The sequence below is a fragment of the Curcuma longa genome, chromosome 14, assembly GCF_044706935.1.
Source record: "Curcuma longa cultivar G26 ecotype Majalengka, Jawa Barat chromosome 14, ITB_CL_G26_1.1, whole genome shotgun sequence".
In the NCBI taxonomy this organism is placed as follows: Eukaryota; Viridiplantae; Streptophyta; class Magnoliopsida; order Zingiberales; family Zingiberaceae; genus Curcuma; species Curcuma longa.
The window spans coordinates 1,994,497-2,005,736 of NC_133874.1; the positions used below are offsets into that span (position 1 = coordinate 1,994,497).

The 11,240-nt window shown below is 33.9% G+C and overlaps 1 pseudogene; it reads right to left on the reverse strand.

Moving 5' to 3' along the window:
- Nucleotides 1-335: 335 nt before the first annotated feature.
- Nucleotides 336-10,920, reverse strand: LOC141845381 (protein DETOXIFICATION 48-like; annotated as a pseudogene).
- Nucleotides 10,921-11,240: the final 320 nt, after the last annotated feature.

Below are 11,240 nucleotides of genomic sequence, written 5' to 3' on the forward strand. Positions count from 1 at the left end.
GGAAAATTCTTCCTAGAAGTCAAAAGCGGTTCAAATGGAGCCACCACTCTGGAAGCCTACAAAGATGGAAAGTACAAATCTCCCATACGCATGCAAGGTAAGAAAAAAATAGAATAATGTCAGTCTCTATCAAGCATGTATCTAAAAATGAATCACAACCAATAACATTAATTACTAGTACCTCTATAAAATTTTCTAAAAGATCACAAGAGATACTAACCTTGCCATGCTGGAAAAATACCTAGAGGTTTTGGAAGAATAAATGTAACCTCCTCCTGGTCATGTAAAGGCTTTGACTTTGGCTCTGATGGTGGTGTAACCAAAGGAAGTGATTCTTATAGCTTTGCCTCCTCAGTACAAGTCTCTACACTTTCCTTATCAACAAATGCATAGTCAAGCTCAGTTAGCTCCTTAACATCACCAATAATACCTGCATCATCAATAATATCTACAACAATAATGTTATCAGAGTTAGGATTCACTATAGCTATATCATCACAACACACAAAATCAGAGAAGTCCTGTAGTTGAAAGCAGGATCAAGGTTATCACAAGCTCTACAATCCATCTCTTTACTGGAGCATTGTATTTGTCATTGGGTGTCAAATGTTATAAGTTGATCCAACTGCATCTACAATCTCTGACTTGACTCAGTAGCTTCCTGTTCGGTCCGAAAAGTATAAGTTGCTTGTTGCAATGTCATTTGCTGCTAATGCTCTCTCAATAGCTGGATGATCTCCTTAAGATACTGTGTTCACAATTCAGGTTGTCTCGGACAGGAACTTCTTCATCGAACTCTTAAAATGCTCCTAAGGGGCCTGGCTCAATCTACTAGACTGGATATGACTAGGTAGGTATAAGATTATCCTGAAATCCCTGTAGGCTTTGATATACTGTATATGGCTTAGAAAATTGACCTTGTGTATCCTTGTACCTAAAATGTGAATGATCCACCCAATTAGAATTATAAGAATTTAGAAATGACCCATACCTATTTTGTTGCTCCATGGGTGGGTGGTATTATTGTTCATGCTAATAATACTCGAGTTGAGGCTGATAATAATAAAGTGCAGGATGATATTATTGAGGCTGCTCAAGCTAATAGCACTGACTCACCATCCTACCTTTAAAATGCTGATAATATGGATCCATGGTCAAAGAAATTTTCTGTTCTTACACTGAAATACTAGCAAATTAAATTAGAAGACATAAGAACATATAAGATCAAACATATGGATATATGAACGTTAAAGCACTTAGCAAAATTTTTTTCAATTTTTTAATGTAAAATAAAAAGAAAATAATCCTAAAACATTCAAGCACCACTATAAGTCCCGGACAACGATGCCAATATTGATAAACCTAAATTTTGTCATGAAATGAATACAAATAAAATGAAGTACCGAACCTCTCTATGCTAATGTAACATAGGATGACTCGGGTCATCTCCCAACGAATGTAACAGTCAGATGATAATTTTTAGGATCGAGTTTATTTATCGAGTTGGGTTTTTTGGGTTTAAAGTTGTAAATGCTAGAAATGAGTAATAAAATAAAAGACAATCTATCTAACCTAACTATAATTGCACGAATTAAAGAAACATGAAGCGATTAATGAAACTAAAGCAATTAATGCAACCTAGTTTAATCTAATCTACTTGCAACGAATAAGAAATCAAGATAACTAAACTATGAATGAAATTACTCATGAAATTGGAAGCAATTAATCTAACCTAGTATGTTGAACCAAATGAAACCAAGAACCATAGCATATCAAATAATCAACTAAATCAACTAACAAAGAACCAATTCAAATTCTAATTATATGTTGCGGGAATTGAACACATCATCAGATTGATCACAAGAATGAGAATTTCAACCACAATGAATGCATATTCGAATCTAAGGGTGCTTATAGGCAAAGATAGGTTTCCCCTAATGTGTATCAAGTTGGATTGGCTGTAAAGATGAACAGAGGAAGCTAATCGGAGATGGCGATGATGATCAAGAGTGGAATTGAGGTTGTATCTGATTAGGGAAAGGAGTTATCAGATCTATTGAAGGCATAGGAAAAACCCTTGCATCTTCCATAACTTCGGTGAGACTGGATTGGATTCGGCGACGACTGGTGGCGGCTGCTGATGGAGAATGAAATGGTGATGAACCAAGGAAGAAGATAATCCTCTTGACCTCCAGGGAGGAAGGAACTCTTGTTGCTTCCGGCAATGGAAAACCCCGTGCTCCGGCTACATACTAAGAATTTATAATGGTTGAAGGATCACAGCCGACGGTGAAAGAATGGATGATATTGGAGCCTCAAATGATGGCGTCATGAGGTGGAATGGAAGATGGATCACTGGAGGGAGGAAAATCCCTTGACCTCCATTGATCGCGTTGGTGGAGAAGATCGGGTGGACAGCCGGCGGTGAAGGATCAGGGAAGAAGAAGAAGAATATGTCGAGATGAAGCCCTGCCCTATTCTCGCGCAGCTAATAAATCCCGATCAAAATCGTGATTGACCATCTTGTAGCGGTCTCAATCCGATCCCTGTCATGATTTCTCTCTCCTCACTGTAGCAATCTTTTTTAAACTAATTTTGAATGGACGGCTGAAAAATCTTTCGATTTAATACAATGGTCAAAAAGTCACTCTAAATCTATTCCAAGGGCTCAAATCTAGATCAGTAGTCATAATCTAATCTATCTTTGACCCGGATTGACCAGATCATGAGGGTGGCTTGATATTCTCATATCTTGAATGAATGGTCCAAATTGGTTCTCGATTGGTTCTCTTTAATTAATCCTAGATTTGGGCTCAATTTAAATCGATCTGACTCGAATTCATGGCCCCTTGATCACCTAGAAAGATCACACTTGAACATTAGTTTGAAATACTGTAATTATGAGATAATTTATATTAAAGCCCAAAAACGAATCCAACTCATATAATATGATATAAATGTCAATTTATCACATGAGAAAATAAAAAAAAAACATGAATATATGAGTCAAAATATCGTATCAAAATGGTAGTTATTAGCCCCCTATTTTTTATGGATCCGATCATATGTTTATATGCTTTGATTATGGGTGAGAGTCTATCCCAAATAGGTTAAATCTTGAACCTAATAACATAGATGGATAAAGAAAGTGAACTAGAAATAATCAAAAATCATACGTATCATAAATAAAAAGAGGATCAATGCATTGTATCATCAAACATATTGGTGCAATCAACCTCTAAGGTTTTGATATTTGACAATATATCTATGTCTGATATGTTTGACTAAGGATTGATCTAAACATGACCTAATGTTTGAAAAATAGTCAAGTCTAGTCAAGTCATGACTAGTAAGAAAGTTTAATTGGAGGTTAGGCAAGGGTGAGAAGTACCAAGTAATTAGTCCTAATTGAAGGTTACACAAGGAAAAGTCCAAGTGGATCAAGGTGACTAGAGGCTTAGCAAGGGTGAGAAATTTATTGAGTGACTAGTCCTAATCGAAAGTTAGGCAAAGGTAAGTCCAAGTGGATCAAGGTGACTGAAAGCTTGCCAAGGGTAAAAAGTCTATAGAGTGACTAGTCCTAACTAGAGATTAGGCAAGGGTAAGCCCAAATAGGTTAAGGGTGATCGGATGTTTGACAAAAGAAAATCCTGGGGAATGAGCCCTAGGTGGTAAATAAAGCTGTCATGGGCCAACCCATAGTGGGGTGGGGGCCAACCCATGGCGGGCCCATCATATGGCAGGGCGGGGCGGGCCAACCCACCAACTTAGCGAGTTGAGAAATCTCCAACCCAACCCAACTCAAGGCGGGCCGCGAGTTAGGCGGGCCAACCCATGGGTCTGCTAAAAAATAAAAAAAATATTAAAAAATTTAAGTTTAAATTATAATTTAAATTGATTAAGTTGAAATTTTTAAGTTTGAATTATAATTTTTAAGTTTGAATTGTAATTTAAGTGGATCAAATCCACTAATTCATTGAGTTTTCTACTTTAATTTTAAAATTTAAAATAAATAAATAAACTTTCTCAATCCGCGGGCCAGCCCAAGCCCACCGCGGGCCAACCCACGCGGGTCGCAAGCCTAGGCGAGCCAATCCATCTGAACCCATCTTAAAATAAGTTGACAAAATTTCAACCCAACCTGCCTAAATTACTTGACGGGGGTGGGGGGGGGGGGGGGGGGGGGGGGGGGGGGCAACCCGACGGGCCTAACACAACTTGACGGTTATAGTGGTAAAGTCTTGAAGGAACTCCAAGCAAGAAGCCTAGTGGGTCAGACTTATAGTGTAAGGCTTAGGTAAGCCTAGAGTAGGCTAGGTTGCTTGTTTGTTATTGTATGCTTGTCTTGTAGAACCTGAAGTTGGAAGCAAGACTGAGAAAGCAAACAGACGCAAGCTAGATGTAACCAGACTATGTTTGGAGTGAACCGGACTTGACTTGGGTCTATCCGAACCCAAATAGATTTGGTAGATCGATCCCAAGGATCAATAGGTTGATCAGGTCTAGGTAATCAAATTTGGGTCCACAACCGGATCGATGATGTGGCACTTGGGTTCGGTAGACTGATCCCAAGGATCATTGACTAATAAACTTGATAAGATGAGATCGCGAGATCGTGAAAAACGCAGTCTTTGGATCAAGTTTTATCTAGGATCGATATACCGATAAGGTTTATCAGTAAACCAAAAAAGTCTTATAAAAGAGGATCACGAGAATAGATCCAAAATAACCAACTCTCTATTCTCAATCTTTGTGCTCAAAGGAAAATATCTCTACAAGAAACTTTACAATCGAAGAAGCTCTAGGAGGGGTGCGCTATGCTCAGGACTTCCGGATCGACTCAAAGAGTTTGCTTGTCCTTTTCATCACAAATTGTTCTTATTGTTATATTCTTTGTACTTGTTATTACATTGTAAGATAGGTTCCCCTCTAGAAAAGTTCTAAAAAGGAGACCAATAGTGGACTCACGCTTAAGTTTATTTTTATTATTATTATCTTTTGCTGCTACTAATCTAATTTGAAATGAAAGAATGATGAAACGAGCAAGAAATGCACGATCAAGATTCACCCCCTCGATCGACTCTCAATAGGACTAACCACTACGAGAGCAAGGAGGATAGGGATTAAGGAGGACTGAAGTTATGATTTTTAATTCTAGTTTTAAAATTCTTATAATATATTTTAAGTACAGGGAGAGAGAACACTATAAAAATAAGTGTTTTACTAGTAAGATTCGGACGATATCATTTGCGGCAAAGAAGCAACTTATGTCAAGTGCTCGGAGGAACAAAGAGCACATTACGTGCTTCAAATGTCAAAGATATGAACATTACAAGAATAAGTGTCTAGAAAAGAAGACAGAGAAAAAGTCTAAATTAGGGGTAATGATTCTAATTAGTATAGTTAATTATGAAAATTCCCCTATACATAATAAATTAGGCTTTTTTTGTAATAAACATGATAGTAATTTGCATGTTAGTTTAGATTTGAAAATTTCAACTTCAATTAAAAATTTAGAAATAAAAAATAATTTAAATAATATTCAAATACATTAAAAAAATTTAAACCTACATAATTTAAAAAATTCAAAATTAAATAATAATTTAATCAATAAAAATATTAAATTCAAAAATTTAGATCCAGAAAATTTAGATAATTCTAAATTAAATTTAATTTTAAAAATATAATTCAAAATTAAATAATAATTTAGTTAATAAAAATAATTAATAAAAATAATTCAAAATTAAATAACCTAATCAATCTAGATCTAGAACAAATTAATAAAAATCTGGATAAAATATTTGAATCATTCAACTTGAATAATTTAAATAATTCATTTAATTTAAATTCAATTAAATTTCAAGATAAATTTAAGTTGAATAAACCTAATTTAGAAGATAAATTAAATCCAATTAATTTAATAAATTCAAATTTAATTAAAAATTTAACAAATCTAAATTTAATTAATAATTCAACTCATCAAGATAAATTTAACTTCAATTACTTAAATTTAATTACTAATTCAAATCATCAAGATAAAGTTAATGTGAACCATTCAAATTTAACTATTTTAATAAATTTGAAATTAATTAATAATTAAAATGATTCTAATTTAAATAATTCAAATCAATTAAACTAAATAATTTATAATTAAATAATAAATTAATTTCTATAAGATAATTTTAAAGATAATTTATCAAATCTTAAAAATATAAATTCAAAAGATAAGACAACAAATACAGATATTAATAATTCAAATTTAAATGTTAAAAATCAAGATAATCTTAAGTTAATTAAGACAATTTCAGCTTTGCAATTAAATTTAAAATTTTAAAAAACTAAAATTTCAAATCTTAAAAAATAAACGTTAATCTTACAAATTCAAAATTACAAATTCAAAATACAATCTCCTAAATTTAATAATTTAAATCCTAAAAAGGTTTTAAAATTAAATCATAAAAATAAATCTTGAAATCTTAAAAACTCATATTTAAATTTAAATGCTAAAACCCTAAATTTAAAATTATAAAATTTATAAAACTAATGATAAAGTACCCATTTAATTATGAAATAATGATTAATCCTAAAAAATTAAAATTAAAATTGATAAATTCATAAGATAATTATTGAGGCGCCATTGATGACAACTGGAAGGAGGCGAACTACATAAATGAAGTTTGAAGGATAGAACAAGGAGCTACCTAAGTGTATCTGAGAAACAAGTAATCAAGTGAAAGATGGTCATGGTGGTGAAGTCAAGCTATGGAAGGCAAGCTCATGAGCGAATTGTGAGAGTCGAGAGATTGTAACTTTAGGAGAGGTTAGTTTTCAACTTACACAAAGACTTGATCATTAGGATGATAATATTTGAGGCTCTAGTCGATTAAAGGGTGTTCCTAGTCAACTAGTAAGCTGAGTCAACTAAAGAGAAAGCTAGATTGGGTGGCCCACAAAAAAAATGTTTCTCTTTAAACCCTAATATAATCGACTAGGTTGTTGATTGATTGAATTTAGTTGATTAATATTGAAATAGTTGATGACACAATGAGAAAGCTAAAAGTAACCATTAATCTAACACACTAAAGCTATAATGGTTGAATGACATAGAGTCTATAAGCGATCAGTCAATTGATGGTGGAAGCTAGTCAACTAAGGTAATTGTTGGCAGATTAAAGATTGTGGCGATCAAGAAAATAGTGTTGGATTCAACTGGAGTTGTTTCTGGATCACCATTAATGAAGGATCTCGAATGTCTTCTAGTGTTGGGGTGGTCTTCGTCTTCTCGGCTTCCACGGAGATGGGAGACAGAGTAGTTATTGGGGTAATTGGAATTATGTCATTGCAATTAGCAATTGGAATGATTGAAGGAGGAGAAGAAGAAGAGTCGGTTAAGCGTCTGGCGCGCTCTGCCTCCGATGCCCAATTTGTTCTGGCGACAGCGCCGATCATGAGGGCTGCGCACGTGGCCTGCGCCGAAAGGAGCCCCAGCCACAGCCCCGGCAAGCCCATTTTTTCGACGAAGCTGAGGAGGATTGCCACCGGCATGCCGACCAAGTAGAAGGAGCCAAGGTTGATGTTGGCGCCAGTGGCCGGGCGGGCGCTGCCGCGGAGGACGCCGCAACCGGCCGTCTGTGGGCAGTTGTCGAGCTCACAGAGACCGGCGATGGGGAGCGCGAGAGTGGTGAGGTGGAGGATTTCGGGGTCGCGGGTGAAGAGGCGTCCCCACTGGTGGCGCAGGGAGGCGGTGAAGGCGGTGGCAGCGAGGCCGAGGCCGAGGGCTGCGGCGAGGGCGGCAGCAGCGGCGGCGCGGGCCTTAGCCGAGCGGTTGGTGCCTAGGACGTTGCCGATGCGGGTAGAGACGCCGAAGCTGAGCGCGTTGGGGAAGACGTAGACGAGGGAGGTGGTCTGGATGAGGATGCCCATGGAGGCCACGGCATCGCGGGGGTGCGCGAGCAGGCCGCTGAGGAGGATCATCAGCTTGTACCACCACCACTCGAGGCAGACGGAGACACAAGACGGCGTCGCAAGGCGGAGCAGCGCTGGCCACCCGCGGAAGCACTCGCCGGAGAGGAAGCCAACTCCACCGCCGGGACACGTATCGCGGCAGGATCTAGAGAGAAGGACGAAGAGGAGGAGGCAGACAAGGAGGTTGAGGTTGGTCCACGCCATGGCTGCCGCCACGCCAGCTATGCCGAGGCGGAGGCGAACTGCGAGAAGGTACGTAAGCGGGCCATGGAGCGCCACGCAGAAGGAGGAGCAGTAAGTGACTGGGAGGGTGATGTTCTGCGAGCGGAGGAAGACGCGGAGCGGGTGGAGTAAGGAGAGGAGGAGGAGGTCCGGCGAGGCGACCGCGATGAACACCTGCGCTGCCGTAGCTTGGTTTAATTAATGGTTATCTGCCTTTTTTTTATTAAGAAAAGGGGGAGAAGAGGAAACTGGAGAGAAGGAGGGGGTAGATTTGTAAATTCATGAATTGGGGAGTTGAAATTAAGGTTTGGGGAGTGCATGTAAAGAAAATATTGGATGGGGACTGATCACAAAGTCGAGTTTGCAATTGGGAGTTTTCTCCAATTTATCGATAAAATTTCATGCACGCATTAATAACATATGGCAAGCCTAACTTAAAATTTTTTATCAAAACATTTTAGTGAAACACGATCATTTATGGTGCGTTTGGTTCAAGTTATTATATAAAATCTTAGTTATGTGATTACTATAACCTAATGTTATTTCGTTCAAATTATTTATTTGTAGAGAATAAAATATAACCAATTTAATATTTACTATATTATTTTTGATTTAAATAAATTAAATTAAATTAATAATATTAATATTAATAATGATAATAAAATGATAATATATCAAAAAATAAATATAATTTATTTATAATTTTTTAAAATTTAAAATAAATTTATATATTTTTAATAAAATAATTTATTAAAATAATTATTTTAATAAAATAATTCATTAAATTAATAAAAAATACTTCATAAATTTTATTTTTTAAAATTTAAAATAAATTTATATATTTAAAAAATAATTCATTAAAATAATTATTTTAATAAAAATAATTTATTAAATTAATAATTAATTTTATTTTAATAAGTTAATTCATTAAAATAGTTATTTTAATAAATAATTTATTAAATTAATAAACATCATTTATTAATTTTATTTTTTAAAATTTAACATAAATTGATATATTTTTTAATAAAATAATTTGTTAAAATAATTATTCTAATAAAAATTTTATTAAATTAATATATATAATTCATTAATTTTATTTTTTATAAAATAAATTTATATATATTTAAAAATAATTCATTAAAAAAGTATTTTAAAAAAATTATTTTAATATAACAATTTATTAAATTAATAAATATAATTCATTAATTTTATTTTAATAAAATAATATATTAAATTAATAAACATCATTTTTTAATTTTATTTTTTTTAATTTATATATTTTTAATAAAATATTTCATTAAAATAATTATTTTAATAAAAATAATTTATTAAATTAATAAATTTAATTCATTAATTTTATTTTTGAAAAATTAAAATAAATTTATATATATCTAAAAATAATTCATTAAAATAATTATTTTAATAAAATAATTTATTAAATTATTAAATATCATTTATTAATTTTATTTTTAATAAAATTTAACATAAATTTATATATATTTTATAAAATAATTTATTAAAATATTAAATAAAATAATTTATTAAATTAATAAATATAATTTATTAATTTTATTTTTAAATTTTATTTTTAAATTTAAAATAAATTATCTTTTTTAAATTTATAAAATTTTAAATTAAAATTTATTAAATTAATTAACTCGATTTCAATTAAATTTTATAATACATTTCAATTAATTGAGTTTTAAAATCAAAAAATAATTATGAAAAAAAAAATTTATTAACCTCCAAAATTATAGAAAATCTTAGATTACTAAGATAATCGCATTTCCAAATTATAACATATTTACTGATGTGGTAGTGATATTACATTATTTGAGAATTGATCATAATCTGAACCAAATAAAATTATGATTGATAACTATGGACAAATAATCAAGATTATAAATAATAACTCTCAACTAGATGCCCCCTTAGAGTATGACTATAAGCTCATGTAAAAAGTAGGATTTAAATAGTAGAATAAGTGTAGCCCACTAGGCAAGTTGTAAGTGCAAGCTGCAAAGCAGGTCTCGCACAATCTACCAAGTAGTTCACTTGCATAGCCCACGAAGCAGGCTACATGTCAAATTGACAGCGTCGACTACAATCCTAAGCACTTGGACGGTGCAATTTTATCATAACAAAAATGAGTAACCCTCGCTTTTAACTAATCATGTTTCTGTTGATCCTCTAGCAAAACATTGTTGTTGAATCACATAGCTTTCTAGAGATGCTAAACTATCCAACCAATGCCGAGCTACCGGACATTTTTGAGTCGCCAATTGGTTGAGCTATTGATCCGCGTCAAGGAAGATGAGTTCACCTTCAACCAAATCGATGTTAACATAAAGTACTATTCCTTATGACAGTAAGGTGACAGTAAGGTCAATCGTAGAGTTGTAAACCCCTTGATTTTTCCCAACAAATAGCTTGGCACGAAGAATTCATAATTCTAAGAATATTCTCCAGTTGCACCCCACATAGCTTACATGAGCAAGGTAGATTTCCCAGTGTCAAAAAATCTGCATCCTTAATCGGGAGTCATGTTAGCTGAAGTATTCTATCCAAACGAACTCAAGCCCACAACAAAATCCAAGTGGCGATCAACTAAAAGACAGTTGCATGTTAATTGGATTTGTTCGGATAATCATCAATAAACTAAAGCATTGTGTTGAACCATACTGAAGAGTTCCCTTTGAAGAACTGAAATAATGTCGACATACATGCATTCATGTGGTCTTTGACAACAGAAGAGAAAACTATATGACAAGAAGCAAACAAATGGCTAGCTAAATAGGCTGATGAGCACAAAAAAGGTAAATGGCTGACTGTAACATAGCTAGAGGCGAACAAAGCGAATGAAGTCTTCAACATGCCAGAAGGGGCAAGCACAACTGAAATGGAAGAGGACAATAGCCTTCAAGCATTTGCCAATCATTGAAGGCATCGATCAAAAAGCCAAAACAGGTAAAGAATGAATAAGGCAAACAATTGTCATCAAAATAAATAGCTTTGCTGAAAAGTAAAGCATCCGAGTAACTTCCTAAATATAA